Genomic DNA, 23166 nt, shown 5'->3' with positions numbered 1-23166 from the left:
GCAGTTTACTTCTTCTAATATAAAATCGGATTGTAGGTAATGGGACGATGAAAAAATATGAGAAAAGTAAAGCCAACATTTTTTTTTCAATCCAGTAGAGTCGTATGCTCTTACCCCCCAAACTCACACTGCTAAAATTCATCACTGAATTAATCATATGGCCATAGTCATGCTGATTCTTTATGACTTTCAAAAACATAATTTCATTTTGAGGCAATAATTATTTTTATTATTTTAATTTATCTGGTCTTTGTCGAGGAGATCACAAATAAGTAACTGATTTTCTTTAGAGGAAAAGCAACACGCAACCTCAGTATGCTTTTGGTGAGCTATGTGTTCACAGATGTTAGCACCTGTAAAACGTTCTAGACATGTTCTAGAGTGCATCAGAATGTTGCAAGTCCATTAAGACCTCCTATGTTTTAATGGTGCAAAATATAGGGAAATCAAATGGACTTAGTACAAAAATAACAGATAAAATAAATTACCCGAATAACTACAGCCTTAACAGTTAGTTCTCAGCTTTATTGGTATGACCAATCTAAAGTGATGCAGAGTCTAAGAAGACTAGATAATAATTACACTTGAAAACCATGATCTTACAGGAGATGACAAGTACTTTGCCATGTTTATGCAACATAATAGAGTTATTGCTACTACTGGTAGGAAAGTGACTTTTAATATATTTCTTTTAAAATCATCACAAATGTTCCTCAAAGTGTCTTTCCTATGCAATAATCAGCATTTTAACTTATTCTAATTTTGCAGCCACTCTCAGCTTAAGACAACTCTATACAAAGAAATGAAAGTTCGAGTCATTCCCTTTGTCAATTTTAAAAAAAATTAGCTGAATCGTGTTGAAATTACTTCTAGAATCATTCAGACATTTTAACCTAGTCAAAGAAATAGTCAAGAAAACTGCTCAATATGCCTAAAACTCCACTAATGGAGGCTAGTTGATCAAGCACAAATAGAATGAAAATGCTGCAGTATGAAGGATATACTAAGATTTTTCTGCAAACTAACAGACTCCTGACTAACCCAGGCATACATAATGCTCATTTTGTATGGCTTCATATTTTTTATTTTTTTCATTAAAATATATTTCAAACTTTCCCATTTTCAAATGAACAAGTGGTTTAAAATTAAGATTAGATGTTTTAAATATCTAGAGTTCACAGTTTTGTTTTTTGAATCTTAACATATTTCCTTGTATTATGTAACTTGGCTTTATCCTGGGTTCAAGAAATGGTAAGAATTCCATGAGTGGGCACTGTTGTTTTGAGAATCACTAGAGGAAAGCTAGTTTAAAATAGCTCCTTAACTAGATAGGTTTTCAGAAACAATCATGTTCTTGCCATGATCAGTAGATATTGACCAGGGGCTATTATTGCCTTTGGCTTTCGTGTCTTTAATGATCACAACCACAAGCTTAGCTAAATAGAGAACTTGAAGAGGCAATATGAAACTTATCCAGATAGTATTAAAGGTTTCATATATTAAAAATTCCCTGCTTTCAATCATGACTACAAAATGCCACTTGTTATAATATGCTTTTACTCAATATATGTTTCTAATGCTTACAAAATTTAAATATTCTATAACTTGATTAATAAATGGGAAATTCCATAACGTGATTAAAACTTGAATAGAGATTTCTCCAGTGAAATGTATACATGGCCAACATGTCCATGAAAATATGCTCAACATCACTAATCATCAGGGAAATGCAAATCAAAACAACGAGATACCACCTCATACTTAATAGAATGGCTATTACCAAAAAGATAAAGACAAGTGTTGGCAAGCATATGGAGAAAAGAGAATCCTTGTATAGTGTTGGGAGGACGGTAAATTGATACAGCCATTAGGGAAAACAATTTGGAGGATTCTCAAAAAATTAAAAATAGAACTATTATATGATCCAGCAATCCCACTTCTGGGTATATATCCAAAAGAACTGAAATCAGAATCTCAAGGATATGTCTGAATCCTTACATTTCCTGCAGCATTATTTGCAACAGCCAAGATATGGAAACAATCTAGATGTCCATCAAAGAATGAAGGAATAAAGAAAATGTGGTATATACATACAATGGACTATTATTCAGCCCTAAAAAAAGAAGGAAATCCTGCCATATGCAACAATATGGATGAACCTGAAGGACATTAGGCTAAGTGAAAAAAGCAAGCCACAGAAGGACAAATACTGCATGATTCCACTCATATGAAGCATTTAAAATGTCAAATTCATAGAAACAAAGCACAGTTGCCAGGGGTTAAGGGGAGGGGAAATGGAGAGTTGCTTTTCAACGTGTATAAAGTTTCAGTTATACGAGATGAGTAAGTTCTAGAGATTTGCTATACAACATTGTGCCTATAGTTAACAATACTGTATTGTGCACTTTAAAATTTGTGAAGAGGGTAGATCTCACGTTAAATGTGCTTATAACAACAAAAAAATTAAATTAATTTAAAATTTAAATTATAGTGTTTCTATAATTATTTGAAATTACTTGGATGGGACTGAAGAGATTTTTAAACTTCAAGAATTGATTTTGTCACCAGTGGCTCTATGGTCCTCAGGTTCATAATGAGGCCTCCAGTCAAATGTGATCTCTCCCTGTGCAAATGAAAAACCATATAGCCACTGGGTTTCAGTCCGATGGATTAAATTAATTTGAGTGCTCAAACTGGCACTGCTAACCAAGCAAATAATAACAAAACATTATAAAATACTGTCTGTAGGAAGATAACAATGTAATAATATAGGCATTTGTATTATCATTAAAGATATGTTAACATCAAGATACTAATTATCTAAGATAAAATGCCCACTGAGTATTCTTATATTTCCTTTAATACATGGATTTTTACATGCAATTGTACTATAAATTTATTCCTTTACAACTGAGGGATGCTCATCAGCATAAATAAAGTAAACATGGCCATATTCTTTCCTCAATCTAATTTAGGCAATGTTCAGGAATCCCCGATTAATTCCTGCTATCCCAGTGGATACACAGAACATGTGAGAAGACGTCTGTAAAATGTAGCAAACATCAAGATATTATAAATGGGTAACAGTGAATGATTTACATAGTGATAAATAACCATAAATCACTGTAAAATTTTTATAACTAATTTATTTCAAAATTAGTAAGAAAGATTGATTCCTAAAGTCAACCTCAATGCTATTCATTCATTCATTCATTCAGTCATTCATCCAGCAAATGTTTGTTGAAGACCTACTATGTGTTGGCCTAGCATGCACATACTATGGTACATGACTTAAACGTCTACTCTTATCTCTTAAAAACATGACATATTTAAACTATTAATTATGGAATTATCTCCAAAAGAGATAAAAAATTTGTAATTTTCATTATCTATAATAGTACAGCTTAAATAAATCCATGCATATCACTCAGCAAACTCTCTTTTTGTTGTTGGAAGCTACAGTTCCATATTAGAGACTGGCATTTTTGAATCAACATCAACTGAAGTGTTACATCATATTATAAGGAACACGTGGAGAAATAAAAGTGTGACAGTTCCTATTAAGTGCACTATATACAAAGTGAGGGTAAATAAAACTAACAATAGCAGTGTTAAAAACCACATTGAAGGGGCCGGCGCCATAGCTGAGTGTTTGAGTTCGTGCACTCTGTTTTGGTGGCCCAGGGTTTCGCTGGTTCGGATCCTGGGTGCAGACCTAGCACTGCTCATCAAGCCATGCTGAGGCGCCATCCCACACGCCACAACTAGAAGGACCCACAACTAGAATATACAACTATGTACTGGCAGCCTTTGGGGAGAAGAAGGAAAAAATTTAAAAAGTTAAAAATTAATGGGGCTGGCCCCGTGGCGGAGTGGTTAAGTTCGCACGCTCCGCTGCAGGCGGCCCAGTGTTTCGTTGGTTCGAATCCTGGGCGCGGACATGGCACTGCTCACTAAACCACGCTGAGGCAGCGTCCCACATACCACAACTAGAAGGACACACAACGAAGAATATACAACTATGTACTGGGGGGCTTTGGGGAGAAAAAGGAAAAAAATTTAAAAAAAAAATCTTTAAAAGAAAAAGTTAAAAATTAAAAACCCACAGTGAAAATTTATGTAACTTCATGCATATATATGTGTATATTCAACAAGTGAACGCCCATGTCTTGTTTTAGAAATATCATACAAATAGAAGAATTGTGATCTCGCTACATAAAGACATATTTTATCCATACTTATACAATTCCAGAAGTGAGTCTAACTGTGTGGAAATAATTGTTCAGGTATTAGTTGATAATTGTTCAGGTAGTAGTTGAAATAAGTGCTATTTTCACTTCAGTTAATAATTTGATGTTAAAATGAGTGCAAATATGACAATGGCAGGCAGGGAAAATCTATGATTTCTGTGTGTAATCACACACAGATAGCTGTGTGATAGCTGCAATAATTTTTTCATTTAATCGCTATTTTCCATCCTTTTAAAAAATCATCTTTATCCTTGCATTTCTGGAAATATTATACAAATACAATTTGAAAATGGGCAAAGAATTTTATATATATATATATATATACACACACATACAATGCATATGCATTTCTGTGCATATACATCTGAAACACATAAAAGAGGAAAGTATAATAATAATAATAATAACTACAACAATAATAATAGTGGTAATAGTACTAGAAGTAGTAACCAGAACCACAATCATCACAACTACCATAAAAATTAACTTTTATTAAATATCTGCTCTGTACATGGCACTAATTTAATTTTCATATCACTTTACACGATAGGTATTACCATTGCCATTTTACAAAGGAGGAGCCTAAGCAACAGAAAAATCAAGTCATTTGCCTGAGATCATATGGTAAGTAATTAAAAGATGCTCAACCTCACCAGTAGTCAGGGAAATGCAAATAAAAGTAATCAATGAAATAGCAGTTCACAGTCATCAAATAGGACATTTAAAAGAATCTCACAATCCCAAGGATGGATGAGGAGACGGAGAAAAATAAGAATTTGATTGTGCCAACAGTGGCAGTAAAAATGAGAACAACCTTAACATAAACATTTACTAATGTCTAATATATTTCAAGTGTGCTTACCATAAGTATAACCCAATCCTTCCCCTTACAGGCCAAACAGTCAAGGAGACAAGGATGTTCACTACAGCAATGTTTATAACAGTACGAAAATTAGAAACAACCCACATGCCAGGGGTTTTGGAATGGATCAATAAATTGTGGTATGTAGATATGCTGCAATACAACCCAGCATTTACAGTGACTGTACTACAGCTAAATATTTCAACACGGATACATCCCAAATACAATGCCGAATGGAAAAATGAAAGTGGTAAAAGATGATACATGCACTATAATACCATTCATCTAAATTAAAAATAAAACACAGACTAATCTGGGGCTGGCCCAGTGGTGTAGTGGTTAAGTTCACACACTCTGCTTCTGTGGCCAGGGGTTCGCAGGTTAGGATCCTGGGTGCGGACCTACATACCGCTCATCAAGCCATGCTGTGGTGGCATCCCACATACAAAAGAGGAAGATTGGCACAGATTTTAGCTCAGGGACAATCTTCCTCACCAAAAAGTAAACAAATACAACACAGACTAATCTTATGTATTGTTGATAGATGCGTATATACATGTATAGCAAAATTATAAAAACATGCCCTAGATACTCAGCAAATTAACAACAGTGCTTGTCTTAGGGGAGGAAAGCGATCCTGCAAGTAGAACCTCGGAAACTTCAACTTTCTCTCCAATGTTTTACTTCATTAAAAGCAAAGATCAGTAGTAAATATGACTCACTGTTAACTTCTGTTCATGCTGGGAGGCTGGTACATGGGTGTTTGCTAGATCAGCCTTTGCAAATTTCCATTTATTCAACATAAAAATAAAAATCACCTGACTACATTACATCAATATACCCATCCCTTTTTACAGTTTATAAACTGTTAGCCTTGGCAATCCCAAGGACCAAGAGGAGGCAGGAATTCGAAACAATAGGGAAGAGAATCATAAAAAATACAGGTGAAGATTAGTCAGTTTGGTAAGCAAGCACGATCTGGTTTTCAATTATTCTCGAACCCATTTTGTGAGGAATGACGCAGTTGTTTACCAAACCTTGAGAGGCAAAGCTGATGCAATATGCAGCACGAGATTCCATTTCCACCTCCTCGCACACGCAGCATCTCGCAGCTGCTAAGCTGCTCCTCCCCGGGTTGCCTACAGCTGCACAGTAAGTAAGGCATCGCACACAAAGGTAGATTGCATCCTGACACCTGCACACCACCAGAAGCCATAGGAATGGCAGTAGCAGGAGTGTTCCCGAAGTTTAGGGCACATTAAACAAGACTAATGGTCCTAACGGTGGGAATCACACACATATACTTTGTAATGATTTCCTAATTAAGGAACAAATCTTACTGGTTGTAGTTTAGACAAGAACCCCCCCAAATCAGGCAGCACATGTTACTGCAAATTAACATCTGCATAACTAATATACTCGTACACCTGTTCATTAAGCCAATTACTGAACACTGCTGAATGTCACCAGAACACTATGTTTAACAACGTGCGTAGCTAATATTGTATATTTTCAACTGGGCCTCGACAGCTCAGCAGGTGATGTATATTTTAGGGAGGACAAATAAAGTTGTGGTAGAGGTTTTCGGCAGCATTTCCCTTGTTTGAAGCGATAATTTAAATACCTAAACTAGGTTCTTACTTCAACCTAGCATTGGACTAATGAGGTTGTAGAAGTTCTTCCTGCTAACCTTTAATGTACGTGAAGTACCTTATGCAAATATTAATCCCTTTACCCGTAGGTTCGCTCTGGCTTTGGTAAGTATGGACGAATGTTTTTCTGGCCATCCCATACACTCAGAGAAGCTCCTGTAATGTGAAATTTTCTAATTCATGTCACAAATCACTAAGTCCAGCAATAAACCCCAAGAGCTAAGTGCCTCAAACAAAGAGGAGTACTAAGAAAAGCATAACAGCAGGAATTCCGATGCTAACACGCAGCACCGCTAGGCTAATAGGGCATTTCTTGTTGAGAAGACAGTTTGGGCATTCATCGTATCCAGTCTTTTCTTTTTTTAGTGTGGCACATCTCAGAATGGTGCAAGTCCTGCAAACAATTTAGTTTAATGCGGAAGGCAGTTCACCTCACCAAGCAAGACCAAACAAAATAACACCTCGAAGTATTTGTAGCCAGCCATCAACTTGACAATGTTGGGATTTTCCGTCTTGGTTTCAGGTATACCTGAGCATGACTAGAAGGTCAGTGTTGTAGATCCCACCAGGGATTTATTCAGATGAAAGACCACTGGGAAACTATGTATCCTCAAAGAAGCTTCTCATCTCCTGGATATTTCCACTTGATTGCCTAATAAGCATCTCAAATTTAGCACATCCCAAACCAAACTCCTTATTTTACTCTTAAACCTGCTTCAGTCTTCTCGACAAATGGCAACTCAATCCTAATTGTTCAAGACAAAAAAATGTGGAGTCATCATTGACTCTTCCCTTCCAGGCCGCATCCCACTCTTTGGCAAATCCAGTATTTTATCACTCCCCATCACCTCCACTCCTACCTAAGGGTTCAAGCCACCATTACTTCTAGCCTGGGTTATTACAGTAGCTTAACAAGTAGCTTCAATTCTTCCTTTCACCTTTTTCACTCTATCCTGTCAATTAACTAATCAATGTTATTCCCCTCTTCAAAACCCTCCAATGACTTCCTGTCTCATCCAGAGTAAAAACCAAAGTCTTGACAATAGCCTAGAATGTCCTACTTTATATTTCATGGTCCCTCCTTAACTACTCTGACCTCATCTACTTTCCTCTCATTCACTCTACTCCAGCCACACTAGCTTCCCTGCTGTTCTTCGAATATACCAGACCAATTCAAATATACCAGACCAATTCCCACAGCAGAGCCTTTGGTCTTGATGTTATATCATCCCCAGATCTTCCCTCACTTCTTTGGGATCTTTGTTCAATGTCACTCTCTCATAGAGACCTTTCCTTATGATGTGGTTCAAAGTGGCAACGCCTCTCTCTCGGCACTCCTTTTTCCTTTTGTCTGCTTCATTTCTCTCCATACCAATCATTGCTATCTGACATAATACATGACTTATTTGTTTATTGTCTATACTTTCGACTTTGATGCAAGTTGTGTTGAAAAGAGGGATTTGTGACTGTCTTGTTCACACTGGTTCAGTTCATATTTATTATATCCTAGTACCCAGAATGGTGCCTGGAAAAGAACAGGTACTCCAATTATTTTTGAATTTATCCTACATATATATTCTCATTTTGCACACAAAGATTTATGTATAAGGTTATGTATTCCAGTATTGTTAATAGCAAAAGATTATAAATCTTCATTAATTGAAGACAGATTTAATAAATTATGGTACATTGGGCAGTGTTTATAATAGCAAAAGATTTGAAATGCTCCAAAAGCTCATCAATAGAAGACTGCTTGATAAAAATATGGTAGGTCCACTCAGAGGATTACTCTTGCTATATCCATGACCGAGGAAGCTCTTTATGGAACGATGTGGAATGATCTTCACTAAATATCATTAAATGAAGCAAACAGCGTACACAAGAATGGACAGTACATGCTACCATTTATGGGGAAGAAGAGGGAAGAATATTTATATGTACTTGCTGGTATATGCATAAAATGTTTCTAGGAAGAGTTACAAGAAATTTATCGCATTAGTTACTACTAGGGAGGGAACTGAGCAGCTGGGGACAGAGGTGAGAGGAAGAAATGTCACTCCGTACTATGTTTGTGTCTCTTGAATTTTTAACCATGTAAATATATTATCAATTCAAAAATAAAGAGAAAAACAAGACAAAAAAAGGAATGAAAGGACTTCCTCACTAAGAATTCTCTAACATATGAGTGCACAGGACAGAAATGCTCTGTGGCACAAGCTGTACAATCAACAGGCAGAGCAGAGGCGGCACAAAGTGACACACACCAAACGGTGGCCTAGCTATAGAGGGATAGCGAAAGGTAGAAGTGAAATTCAAATAAGCAAAATTTTAACAACATACTTAACATGTTATGAGTGGTAGGAGGGTTTCAAGATTCACTGTTTTCAACACACCTAATGAATTCCATCTTCTTTCACAATTGTATTATGTTTGATACCCATATTTCTTATCACAAGTATCAACACATTCATTTTCTTACTCCCCACTTATGATTTATAAAAGAAAGTCACATTGCCGTAAAAATATTAAGACACCTGCACAAACGTTTTATGTACAGACAAAAACAGCAATGCTATAAAAACAGAACCGTTGGTTGGTATACAGCACTATCATGTCTGTAAAAATGCCTGAATTCATTGCATAAAAAGCAATTTAAGAATTTCCATGAACTTATAACATTTGCAAAGGATCCTTTGAAGGTTCAACATACAAAGTCAAGGATTACCTCGACCTTATATATACAAGTAAGCTTCCCCTGGAGAATTCCTAAATCAGCTGGAGAAAACTGGACAGGACCAGTTCCAGCAAGACCAATTCAGGTCCATTACTTATACAATCGTTTGTGTCATTTTATTTCTATCCCCAGACACATATGACCTGGGAAAATATTGGGTATACATAATGATTAAGAAGATCCATAAAACCACCACCAGGCACTGCACTGGATGGATTTTGCTAGCAACTGTGCAAAGCACATCTTTGTATTAGGCTGCTCAGCCTGCCGAAACAAAATACCACAGACTGACTGGCTCAAACAACAGACACTTCTCAGAGTTCTGGACGCTGGGATGTCCAAGAGCAACGTACTGGCAAGGACGGTTTCATTCTAAGGCCTGTTCTCTAGGCTTATAGGCAGCCACCATTTTATTGTGTGCCCCCCATCGGGCTTTCCTTGATGTGTGTGGAGAGAGAGTGAGCTCTTTGATGTCTCTTCCCATAAGAACACTAATCCTATTGGATCAGGGCCCCACACTTATGATCTCATTTAACCTTAATTACTTCCTTAGAGATTCCATCTCCAAACATAGCCAAACCAGGGGGTAGGGCTTAAATATATGAATTTTGGTGAGGCATAAACATGCAGTCCATAACAATATTATTATTATTCCTATTTTACAATAAGGAAACTGAGGTCCCCAGAGACTTGCAAAAGATCTCAGAGAAAAGTTCAATGGCAGAGCTGATGTTGAACATACCCCATGGTTTAATATCCTTCACAGAGCTCTTTCTTATGGCCTAACCAAAATGTTTTGCTGTGCCTTCTTTAACACTAAATCAAAGCTGTGGTTTCTTTTGCTATACGTGGCTTCGCATCCTTGCTTGCCCAGACTGGAATTCTGAGTTTGGTAGTCAGCAATCCCTCCAAGAGGTGTTGAGTGTTATTTATTTTTTCCTGGTTGACAGCGGAAGATGAAGAAGAGGACTAAAGATGGAGCACTGGCTTGGCGTATGTGTTCCCACCTAGTCCAGCCTTGTAAATTGATTTTTGTGTAACTTATGAATGAAGAACTAGAGTGAGAGGCTTACAGATTATGTCAGGGACCTCAGAGCTCAGAGACGTTACCAGCTGAAAAACTGGTTGTGCAGAGTGGAGCAATATGCTCATAAAAAGCATAGGCTTGTTGAGGGAGCCCAAGCCAAAGAATGACCTAATGAGTCATGATCACTTTCACCCCCAGAGGTCCCTGGAATAAACGAAGAGAGCCTTTGAAAAGCAGTTGAGGCAAATTCTAGGAATTCTGTACGTGGGAGTTCTAGACAGTCAATACTTTAGGCTTCGCAGGTCATACAGCCTCTGTTACAATTCTACTCACCTCTGCCATTGTCATGTGAAGGCAGCCATAGATAATAAGCAACACATGAGCATGGTGGAGCTCCAATAACACCGTATTTACAACAATAGGTGGTGGCTGGGTTTGCCTTCTGTAGTTTGCCAATCCCTGACGTAACAGGGGCTCGCTCGATAAGCGTCTGGTCCCTTGTCCCCTTCCTTTTGCAACTGAGGTCAATTTATTCTTGTTTCAACCTTTGAAAATGTGAGTAAATGTTCAACCTTTCCTTGCAAAATAACATCTAGAAGTGCCTTACTCTAACTGTGGATTGATAATTCTGTTTGTCAAATAGTGTTCACATAATCAAACACATTTATACTCCTCATGCTTTTTTAAATGTATCAATCCTACAGGGATCAATGATTCAGTCCCAAACTGTAACTGTCCCTTATTTAGTCGCCATATATTCTCATATGATTTTATTATATGTCAACATGGAAAATGACTGTAAAAACAAATCAGCCTTAATAAAATTATAAAATTAGTTTCTACTGTCCCATCAATATCTGAGTAGAATAAGAGTTCATAAGGACCACAGAGTTTGGTAATGCTTCACTTGGGATGTGCTAGTTTATGAAAAGATGAAATCTGAGTTCTACACAAAACACACAGAAATCAGACCTTTGAATTGCATATAATACAGTTCTCTGACTTTATGTACATAGGAAACATGACTGAGTATCTCAATTTGGTTTGTTGCTGGCTGAGCTCAATGGGAAACAACCATAGTTACATTGCCTCTGTTTTCCTCTTTCGGATTCCAACTGGTTTCAATTTTATCTTTCAGCAGTAATTTTCTTTAGTTCAGAAACCACTTCATTGTATTCTGTTGAAGGCAATCAAAGCATTAGAAAAATTTTGAGAAGGGTAGGAAAGGGAGCATCTGAACTTTTCATTTCTTTCTCTTTCTTTTTTGGGGGGAGGAAGATTGGCCCTGAGCTAATACTCATTGCCAATCCTCCTCTTTTTGCTTGAGGAAGATGTTCCCTGAGCTAACATCCGTGCCAATCTTCTTCTATTTTGTATGCAGGATGCCGCCATAGCATGGCTTGATGTGCGGTGTGCAAGTCCGCGCCCAGGATCTGAACCCATGAACCCCGGGCTGCCAAAGTGGAGCATGCAAACTTAAGCACTACGTCACCAGGCCAGCTCTAATTTCTTTCCTTTTTATAAGTCAAATTTAGTCTTTTGGTGATTTTCTACATGAAAGCAGAAAAGCAATATTTGAGACTATTTTGGAAATGTGAAAGACATGCTAAGAACAAAATTCCAATAAGCTAAAGGTTATCCTGTTTTTAGGACAACCAGACTCATGACCCTCTTCCTTCCCAATCTATCATCCTCTCTGTTATACTATTACCAAGAATGTAGAATGCCTGACATCATCTTCCTGTCCTTCCCTATTCTCTCATCTACTAGTAATCTGGATTCAAACACACCTATACCTACTGAATCAGAATGTCAGGATCTCTATAGGCAGGGTCCCAGGATCTGTATCTCTGGATATTAGCAAGGTTTGGAACAAATGCTCTCTGGCACACGACACAACGCTCTAATAGATCAATAAATACTCCCCAAATTGAAAAGTGCAAATATCATCAACAGTAAGCCATGGAAGTCTTCTTTGTAATTTCTTCTAAGTTCAGAATCTAACACTGAGGCCAACACTTGGTCAACAATTGGGCTCATAGTAGACACAAGCGATGAGATTTTAAGAGAAAGCAAAGGATCCTCAAGGCACACTCTGTTTATTTTTAAATCAATTATCAACTAGATAACTTCCTTGAAGGCAAGGATCTTCTTGCCATATATTTCTATACTCTACCACTCTGCTAAGTACATAGAAGTTTTAGGAATAAATAAGAATGCATTTTATGCATTAATTAAAAACATGTATGCACATAATACATACTAAAATTAATATTAGATAACATTGCTTCTCTCCCTTTTATAGATGCAGTAGCCACAATGCTAGAAGAGAAGAGAAGAGAAAAAACAATGATTTGCTATTGAAAAGGAAAGCGAAAGGTAATCAAAGATGGATTTATCCTTGCTTGATGTAAATATGCTCCTATTTTACCAAGTCGCTAAAAACAACCAGGGCAGGAAGGCTTGGAATATGCAAAATAGGAAGAGACGAAATATTCTATTCCATGAAAGGGAGTCTTCAGCAAAGGGAACATTCATTCTAACCAAAACCCAGAGGTAAGCTAGACAAAATGGTAAGAAAGCGTACCCTAGCTTGGTTTCATGGCTTTTGCATGTCATGTAGCCATTTTAAAGCTTGTGTGTCTTAGGCCAATAGATCTCAAGAACCAAATTCTAGTGAAAATACATATTCCTAAATAGAATACTCTGTTTCATGTCAAGGTCAATTTCAGTCATGTTCCTAGATAGTAGTATGTTGATACTACCTATAAACAATGAGAATAATGAAGAACTGAGTTCAACATACAAGCTACTTATCAAAGTAAATTAAGTCAACTTCTATGAACTCTATTCAGTAGGTGCACTTAGTTTGATACTAAGTCATTGATAAGCACAACTGGGCTGTGTGTGTGTGTGTGTGTGTGTGTGTGTGTGTATGAGTGTAACATTACATATATCATAGTTAGGTGGCTTCAGTTTAATGATGAGCCTCCATGAGGTACTTCATTCTACTAAATGCCAGAAACAGTTTGGGTTGTAAGCTTTTAAGAACTTAAAAAAAAGTTCTTGGATGAGGGCCCAGCTATGAGAAACTCTATCTCCTGTGAGAACTATGTTTTAATAAGACTACAGTCAGTGCTGTAAAGCATTTTTAAAATAACTGCAAAAGATAGAGCACAAAACAAGAACAGAAGCCTAGTCATTTCTTGTAAAATAATTGGTAATTGCCTACTGTGTACCTTTTATTAATTTTTGAGCCCGAGAGGTAGATAATAGAGGCTCCTGTATTGTTTATAAAGGCATATATAAGATGAAAGCAATGTTTAAGATTAAACACTAAATCTCAGGGCAAAGTAAACCTCAAATGTCCATTGCACCCTCAATATATGGCTCCCGGAATTCTCTGAAATCTGCAAAATGCAGATAGAGCTATTACCATATAAAGTAAAGCACATCTCATAAAGATTAGAATGAAACCTGCATTATGTAAAAAGAAAAAAAAATCGGAAATCCCTCAAATTGAAGGTTTTACTGGAAACTTAAAAGATAAAGTAATAGCCCAGGTAAGAGGCAGCTGCTAATAGTCGCAGACAGCAAATAAATTTGACTGGATCTGGACAGCAACCTGCTGACTCTTTTTCCCAGCAAACTATTTCAAACCCGCTGTGCTCGCCATTAGGCTGGCCTTTACTTCACCCCAGCCACTTCAGTCCCATCACTGTGGGGGCTCATTGTTGCTTTCCTCACGGCTCCCACCAAAGTGTGCCTCTGCTTTTAGCCTAGAATGCTTTGAATCTGAACTTAAGCACTGGTTATAACTACAGAGAGGAAGCAGGAAGTCAATACATAAAATCTGGAACAGAGGTGTCATAAAGAAATATAATCAAATTAAAAGCTTCAAGTTGGCTAATAAGAAATGATAGATTCTTACTTCTTACTGGAAAATCATATTAAAATATCAGGTAAAAAACATGAACTTCAAAGTCGGGTGTGACAATCCATGAAGAAGAACAAAAGAAGCCTTAATATATCTAGCTTTCCACTTAGAGCTCATGGAAATAAATCTGATAAGACATTTACAAGGGCAGATAGCTGATATCCAGTGCAGTATTTTAAAAAAACAAGGTATACAACATACTATAGGAGTAAGTGAATATAGAAAATGAAATGGTTATATTCATTTAAAATCATCCTTGAAGTTCTGCCTCCAAAATATATGCATTTTAATATATTATGGGTATGACATGAGTTATTGTACATACTGTCAGTCTGTGTGCCTAATATAGATGAAAAGATTATAGGTTCTAAATGTTAAGTGATTTTTGCCTATTGTCCACTTAGGACAAGTCTACCTAAAGATACAAAATGTATGACAGCACTCCTGAATGACTGCAAAATACTTTGAGCTCACCTTTCTTCATATCTTTGCTCTTGTCAGGGATCAGAATTGGCCAAATGTGTCTCTTTGGCATGAGAATTATTTTGGCCTGGTTAGTTTCAAAAACCACAGACATGAGAAAAGCTCTGAAACCCAAGGAGAAGTTACCCTTTGCAAGAGACATTTAAATTTGTAAGGGAAATCTCCATCTGCAAAGACATCTCCCTCTCTGCACCAGGAAGAGGGGGGTGACCTTATCTCTAGAAACTCTTCTCAGTGAGGAAGGCTTGGACTTAAATCTGCATAATGACCTTACTGTGGTTTACTATGCTTTTCTGGTAATCTCCCATAACTGACTCCCCTCACCCCCAAAATCCTCCTTTGTCTTCAGCTGAAGATGATATTTACGGTGGCAGCTTTGACCATTCTGTCGAGTTACCCAGTTTTCCTGGGTTTCTCCCATGTATACACGGTATAAAGCTTTGTTTGATTTTCTCCTGTTATTCTGTCTCACGTCAACTTAATTCGTAGCCCAGCCAAAAAGACTCAGAGGGTAGAGGATTTGTCTTCCTCCCCTACACTCTCAAACCTTTTTATATCCTTATTTGTCGATGAAACCTTTCCCAGTTTGTCTACCTACATCACTGATAAGGGATTTTCCACATGCTGTCCTACTTAATTAAGCTTCCTGTATGCATCTTATTACCTTCTCTAAATTACATACTCAGGGAAAACAACATGTTTGGTACAGCATTGTCTCCCACATCCATCCCACCTCCCATAGCATCTAGAAAGTGATACTCAAGAAATATTATGTGAATAAAACATGTGAAATATCAGAGTGGAAAAATGATGAGGGTGCAGGAAGAGAAATGCAAACTTGATGATCTTCTGTCTTCAAGATGTAACTAAAGCCTACGAAGTGATTGAATAGTCAGTGAGAAAAAAATCCAAGATAGAAGATCAGACCCCAGAGGATACTCAGAGTCGTGGACATAGAGAAGAAAGAAGAGCCAATGAAAAGGACAAAAAGAACAATCAAAAAAGTGTGAGAAACAGGGGAGCATATTGTCCCCACAGTGAGAAAGGAAAATGTTTCAGTAAGAGAAAGTAATCAACAATGTCAAATGTAGCAGAAAAGTCAAGCATAGTCTAAGCCCTAAAAAAAAGACCAGAAGAAAATAGACCATTCCATACCATATAGAGCAATTTCAAGAGAGCAGTGACAACAGAAGCCCTGTTACAGGATGCGAGGAAGAAGTGAATAGAAACAGTGAGTAAAGACCACTCACTTGAAAAGTTCAGTTGGAAAAATAACTATCTATAGTATGAAGGAGACAGAAACAAAGCAACCAAATCTCCGCTTTGCATAAGTTTGCCTATTACAAGAAGGCACCTGATTGCCAAATTCAAGAGCAGCTTTTATGCCCAAAATGATTTCAGAACAAACCCAGCATACAATGATTTACTGGACAAGATCAATAGAAACTGTGCAAAAGAGATTATACTGTTCAGCGATCCATGTTGCATCAATATCTATAATGGAATGAGACAAGGTGACACAATGGCCCAAAGCTTCCTGGAATTGCTCATTAATGAAATCAGCCAGGAAGAGAAACTCCACATAGATAGTGAGCAAGGGCCACACCCTCTTTTTACTGATGACAAAATAGCATTTTCTCGTGTCATAGGAAAAGTAGTATGCAGCAGTACCAACAGAACTAAGCTGGAAAGTATTATTTAGAGAACCACATGTTTATACCACAAGCACAGCCCATAAAGCCCTATCAACATCTGTGGCAAAGAAACACAACAACTCCATCTGTCTGAGTCAACAAATGAAGAAAATTGGTCTGTTCAATGGTAAATGCTCCAGAAGCAGCAGCCTATGCGATTTTTATCGGAAAACACAAGTTACTGGATAACAAACTACTGATAAAGATTAGAACACTATTTAATTCTGTCATATCAGGGCTAAAATAAAATATGAAGTATTCATCTACAATATTAGCTGAAGAAAATAAACTGGCTGTCACCCAATTACCCATGGTGTCTGAAGGTGTGAAATCTGACAATATGCAGACCTAATGGCAGTTATTAAAGCTTGCCTTTACACCAAGTACAGATGGACCAACTAGGTGGCTGACCAACAAGACAGCAGGTAGTTTTCTCAACTTACTGACTGCATTTGTAGTCTTATTAAGAAAAAATATTCAAGTGAGACAAGAAAATTTGCTGGGTCGATTTAGTGAGAAAACCATGCTACCTCAAATAATTTCAATGCAATACAATTAAAAAATAGTTAAGTTCCTAGTAGGGGACAAGGGGTTATCCTATGAAGTGAAAGAGCTGCAGGAAATAGCTACGATCTTAAGAACCCTATGATATCCAATATGACTGCCAAACTCAAATTTTCACTAAATTTTCAAGTTTTATTTAAAAGGCAATTGCCTATACCCTCCCATGTCTCTGTATGACATGCATGAATTATCATTTAGTAATAGCACCCAAAGAAAATCAAACATTTAATTTCCTTTCTAATATCAATTATTATTAAGGATGTTGATCATTATATTATTATCTTCTATTTAATGAGTGCCTTAGTTATATATCTCCATCCCTTAATTATCATAAGAACTCTTCAAGATAAATATCCCATTTTTACTATACAAAAACTTAGGGTCAGAGCAGTGAAGTAACTTTGTCCATCTAATGAGTAATAAATCTGGGATTCAAACTCAGACCAACAGAGCTTTCCAGCCCATACTCCTTCCACTACAGCAAGCTGCCTCCCTTAGCGTGTTTGCCTGTCATTTCATTAAGTGAACTAACAGGTGTAAAACATGAAGCAGAGTGAGTGGCACTTCACAGGAACCTCCATAAATGCCAATTCCCATTCAATGGCCCCCAACAATCATTCTACAAATACCGTACTGCATGCAGTCCAACCAAGTGAGCCATACAAAGAAATGGGGTTCTGTAAAGTCACAGGTAAGCATACCAGACACCCAAATTCCATCACTAAAGATGATAAAGGAAAAATCTGCTGGAAGAAAAATAACAGAAATGAATCAAGGAGTATATCACTGATATACTGAATGATAACTGAAGCATGATGCAATGACTTACTGTTCCCCAGAGGCAAGGATGATTATTCGCTGGCCATTTTCTGGGCTAGCTTCTAATCCATATAGTCATTATCAGTTTGAAAATAAAAAATCTCAGTATGAATTTTGCTTAAGTAATTTCAGTAATTTATAATCCACAGTAAAAATGCACACTCAAAAGATAATATAAAACCTAGCCTCCTATACAAAGCGGGATGAAATTTCCCAGGCATAAAATACCTTTGGGAATGAGTTACCTCTTGGCAAAATAAAGAGTATCAAAATAATAACAAAAAACCTGTCAAATGCAATAAGAGAGAAGACACTGCATTTTCAGCAGTTATTAAATGCTGGAGTTTACCACCACATAAAGGCTCTTACAGCTACATCCTCAATACTTGGCCACATTAAAACCTTTTAAAGCATGTAATCAATGAAACTGAAATGCATAAACATACATAATGAAAAAAAACCTACTTCAAGCTGATCAATTGAAAATGAGAGCACCATTCTATTAGATGACACATGATTCAAGAAGTGTTTGTTCTTTGTTCTCTTCACTCCTTCCTAGAAACTGTCCTATTGCTTTAAGATCTGAAATTATATAACACCAGATATAGGTGATCTTGCTATCTTCCAAATGTATATTAATATACGTGTGTTACATCTATTTCCATAATAGCATATACATCCATATAGGAAACTACTGATTACCAATACTATTTGTTCTGGAAACTTTGTCTTCAATGACATCAAAGACCAGAGACTTCCCTGATAACCAACCCTACGCTTGTGCCTAGCCTTTGGTTTTCTACATCGTATCCTCCTCTTCTACCTACTCCTTAAATATTAGTGACCTCAAGGTCCCCATGCTCTCGTCTTTTTACTTTGTATTCTCACCCTGTGTGATCCGCTCCCTGACTTTGATCATTAATCTATGTGCTTATGTTTCTTGAATCTCTATCTCCAGCCCAGGCCTTTCCCCTGAGTTGCAGACTCACAAATCCAATTTCTTACTTCTTCCATAGGATCTTCAAACACAGATGCTCCAACAGGAACTCACATCCAGTAATTGAAAAGTGGTTTGTCCGTTCCCCACATTGGAAAAAGGCATCGTAACCCAACATATATCATACAAGTAAGAAACCACCAAGCCATCTCTGACACTTCTCTCCTGAAGCCTGCCTGACCCCTACAAAATTCTGCCTCCATATCTACTGCCTTGTTTAGACCCTTCAACAACCATTGCTTAGACCACTTATTCATTAATCCATTTATTCTATAGCTATGCACTATGGCATGCAACGTGAATGCAAAATTGATTAAGGCACAACCTCTGTATTGAGCGGAAACAAATGAATACCTACAACAACGTATTATGATATATGGAAGAGCAATGAATTTACAGTAGTCTCCTAGATTTTTGTTTTGCATTTCTTTTCACTCTACTCCAATTTCTTCTATACATTCATTACTGGGGTTACCCTTATAAAATATTATGATGTTATCACTCATACTTAATTTTTTTCACTACATATAGGATAAAGCTTCAGTAATAAGCATGGCATTCAAGGCCTTTCAAAACCTGGCTGGAAATTAAAGTAACAGACCCCAGGCAGCCAGGTGCTCCAGCCACACCAGAGTACTCACCATTCCTGGAAAAAGTCAGAAAATTCTAAGCCTGTATGTCTTTGCGGAAAGCTCTTTTTATCCCGCTCCTTCTCAGCCTGAAAACATTTGGCTGGGTTAAAATACCATCTCTTCTGGGGTGCCTTCCTGAAGTCTTCCAGGCAGAATTAATTACTCCCTCCTCTGGGCCTCTACAGCTTTTGGTCCTGGCATGGAGGTGGCACTTAATATACCGCATTATCATTAGTTTAGATATGAAGCTCCCTGCTTCAGTGCGGGCTTCTTAAAGCCATCAGCCATATCTTAACCACATTTGTATCACTAGAAACTAGCACCAACTTGGTACATAATAGGCACTGAAAAAAAATGCTTGCTGGATTGAATGAAAGTACTCTATTGCCAAACTGTAAAAATTCTTAAAACTCTACGCGTTAGAATTTAAAGTGTATTCTAATTTAAAAAATTCAAAGCCAGCCTTTCCAAAGTTATTGGATATCAACCCATATATCCATAATTGATTTGTATTTAAGATGCCACCGCCATTCATTGCTACATATTGTAGTTAACACAGGTGAGTCTATGATTGATTTATGTTTTCTATTTCCATCACTAGCATGAAACTTAACCGCTGGCATATGTATTTCCCTGGTAAAACCCATTATTGGTGGCAGATAACAATGAAGATTTTCCTATGGCAAATTCCTAGTGTCGGTCACTCTACACGATAAGCAGAGCCTGTGTGAGTGCTTCTAGAGCCTGCAGCACCTGCATGCCCTCCAGTCCTGAACTGAAAAATCAGAAACCACACACACAGACACAGAAGAACACATGCATTCGGTATCAAGCGCCCATGCATAAGATACTACTCTGTATAGACAGTGTTGATTGTTTTCTTGGTCTTCCCCCACACTTTTTAAAATTTCTTTTGTGAATGAGGAGGGGGAGAATTCTGCGAAAGAGAGACTGGAAACTACCACTATTGACAGAACGTAGTTCTTGCCCATGAAATCACCTCCTGAATCATTCTGATTCTTCAATAGGTGGTTGTAATAATATTTCCTGTTCTAAAGATGAATATTAGTAAGTAACTAAGTTGGATCAGATAAAGACTGAACAGCATGATTTCTGTATTCAAGCAGCAATGTCTCATGTTTAGGAAACTGCAACATAAGAATAAAGTCATTTTGAGATGTCACGTGTCCACATAAAAATGAGTCACCCTAACTTTTGTTTCTGAAAGTATGGTAGAATAAATACCCTGACTAATAAGTCTTTCTCCCACTTAAAAGAACTAAACGTGATGAATATTTTAAAAATAATTTAAAATGCACAGATAATCTGGCAAGAAAGTGAGGAATACCCAGAGGCCGAAAACTAAGTGAAAGATGAACTTAGAGAGGTCAAGATCAGTAGAGCCAGCTTTGACCTTGACTGAATTTGCTAAACCCAGATGAACTTGAGATTCAGTTTCAAGTCTGGGGGAATAGAAACCAAGCCCAGGGCCTGATCAAAGTAGAAAGAGTAATAGAAAATGGCCCTATAAACCCCAGAGGACTACAAATCAGTTTAACAGCAAATCAGAAATAAACTTACTCACCTCCCAAGGGTCCTAAGAAGAAAATTGCCCATATCAAACCTTGGTGCTAAATGGAAAAGGTAAAAGTCTTCTCTGAGAATTCCTAGTCAAAAGTCAGTCTTTATACAGCCTGAATTCACACTTCCTTAAAAGTCTAAAAGAATCCTTAAGCCCAAATTTTGACACGATCATAGGTTGGTAGCAACCAAGAAAAAGCAAACATGGATCTCCTTGAAGAACATTAACTCTCACATGAGGCCTTAAAATATTCTCATAGAAAAATGTACAAGAAACAACAAGCAGGTTTAATACGTTTAAAGAGATAAAAGAGATGGAAATTATTAACAAAGAGCAAGATACTATTAAAATGACAAAGCAGATCCAAAAATGAACCAAACAAAATTTCTTAAAATTAAAAAAAGGTAATAATTAAAATTTTAAAACTCAGAGGGTGGGTTTAGCAGCAGATGAAACAAAGCTTAAGAGAGATTCATAAAGTAGAAGATACAGTTGAAGGAATTTTCCAGAATGTATCATTTAGAGACAAATAGATGGAAAATACGAAAGAGAGATTAAGAGAAATGTAGCATAGAGTGACAAGGTGTAATTTCTATAATCCAGTTTCCAGAAGGTCAGAAAAGGGAGAATGTGGCAGAGGTAATATTTGAGGAGATAATGGCTGATAAATTTCCAGTATTCCAGAAAGACACAAATACATGGCTTCAGGAAGCTCAAAAACTGCCAAGTAAATAAATAAAAAGAAATCAACACCTAAAATAGTGAAGCAAACTCTTTAATACCAAAGATAAATAGATGATCTTAAGATCAAATACACAGAAAAGACAATACCTTAAAAGGAGCAAATACAGAGTGAGAGCTAACTTATCAACAATAAGAGAAGGCAAAATTGGGCAATGACATCTTTAATGCTGAGAGAAAATAACAACCTAGAATATCCAAAGAAAATATTTTTCAAAAATAAAGGCATATTCAAAAAAATAAAACCTGGAAGTTTGCTACCAATAAACCCTCACTAAAGGAAATTTTAAAGGATGTACTTCAATGAAGGAAAATGATCCCAAGAAGAAGGTTGAAAATATATGAAGGCACGTTGAGCAAAGGAAGAGGGAAAGACGTGGGCAAATCTAAACAAATAATTACTTCACAAAACAACTGCAGCAACGACAGCACCAGTTTCATTGATGACGTGCATATGCTAGGACCCAACAATTTCACTCCCAGGAATAGACTTTAAAAGAATTTTTGCAAAAGGCTAGAATAGCATTTCTAAGCCTACTGTATAGTTCCTCCTAGATGCTGATGGCAACCTAAGGGTTTGGAAACCATGGTTTCCAAAATCCGTTCATCATCTTACTCCAAGTCTGTTCTTCCTCTTTCTTTCCCTTCTCTAGTTATGTTAAAGGTATCGCCAGTTTTCCCAGTCACATAGTCTTAAAATTCCGGTCATCTTTAACTCCTCCCTATACTGTATTACACAATAATAAATTCCCTAGTCCTAGAGATTCTAACTTAAAGGCACCATTCTTATTCAGGCCCTCAGGCCCTCTCACCTTACATGGCTGCGCTAAACTTCCTTAAAAATAACTTGGTTCATGTCAGTCTTCTAAGATTCCTCAATGCATCCAAATTTCTTATCAATTAAAGCCTGCATTTCTTAGTGTGGCATTTAAAGGCACTCATAATCCAGTTCAAACATACCTTTCTAACACCATTTTCTGCCATCTCCTCTGAAGTTACCCGCCTCCATCTCCAACATAAACTCTGCAGTCTAGCCACATGTTACATACCTGCTGTTGCCTGGGGAAAACGATATTATAAGCTCCAGCTCTTTCAACATACAATTTGCTCTGCTGAAAACACCTTTTTTTTTCCCCTCTCGGCCACAATATTAAATGCCTGAATCTTACCCATCGTTAAAAGCCCAGCAAAA

At 37.1% G+C, this 23166-nt stretch overlaps 1 protein-coding gene across 7 annotated transcripts in view; it reads right to left on the bottom strand.

Annotated features, from left to right (window-relative positions):
* Positions 1-23166, bottom strand: part of DIAPH2 (diaphanous related formin 2) — an 816328-nt gene that overhangs the window by 465823 nt on the left and 327339 nt on the right. The gene's annotated exons all lie outside the window — the stretch shown is intronic.

This window comes from Equus przewalskii, chromosome X (genome assembly GCF_037783145.1).
Source record: "Equus przewalskii isolate Varuska chromosome X, EquPr2, whole genome shotgun sequence".
NCBI lineage: Eukaryota > Metazoa > Chordata > Mammalia > Perissodactyla > Equidae > Equus > Equus przewalskii.
This window is presented reverse-complemented; position numbering and strand designations above follow the sequence as displayed.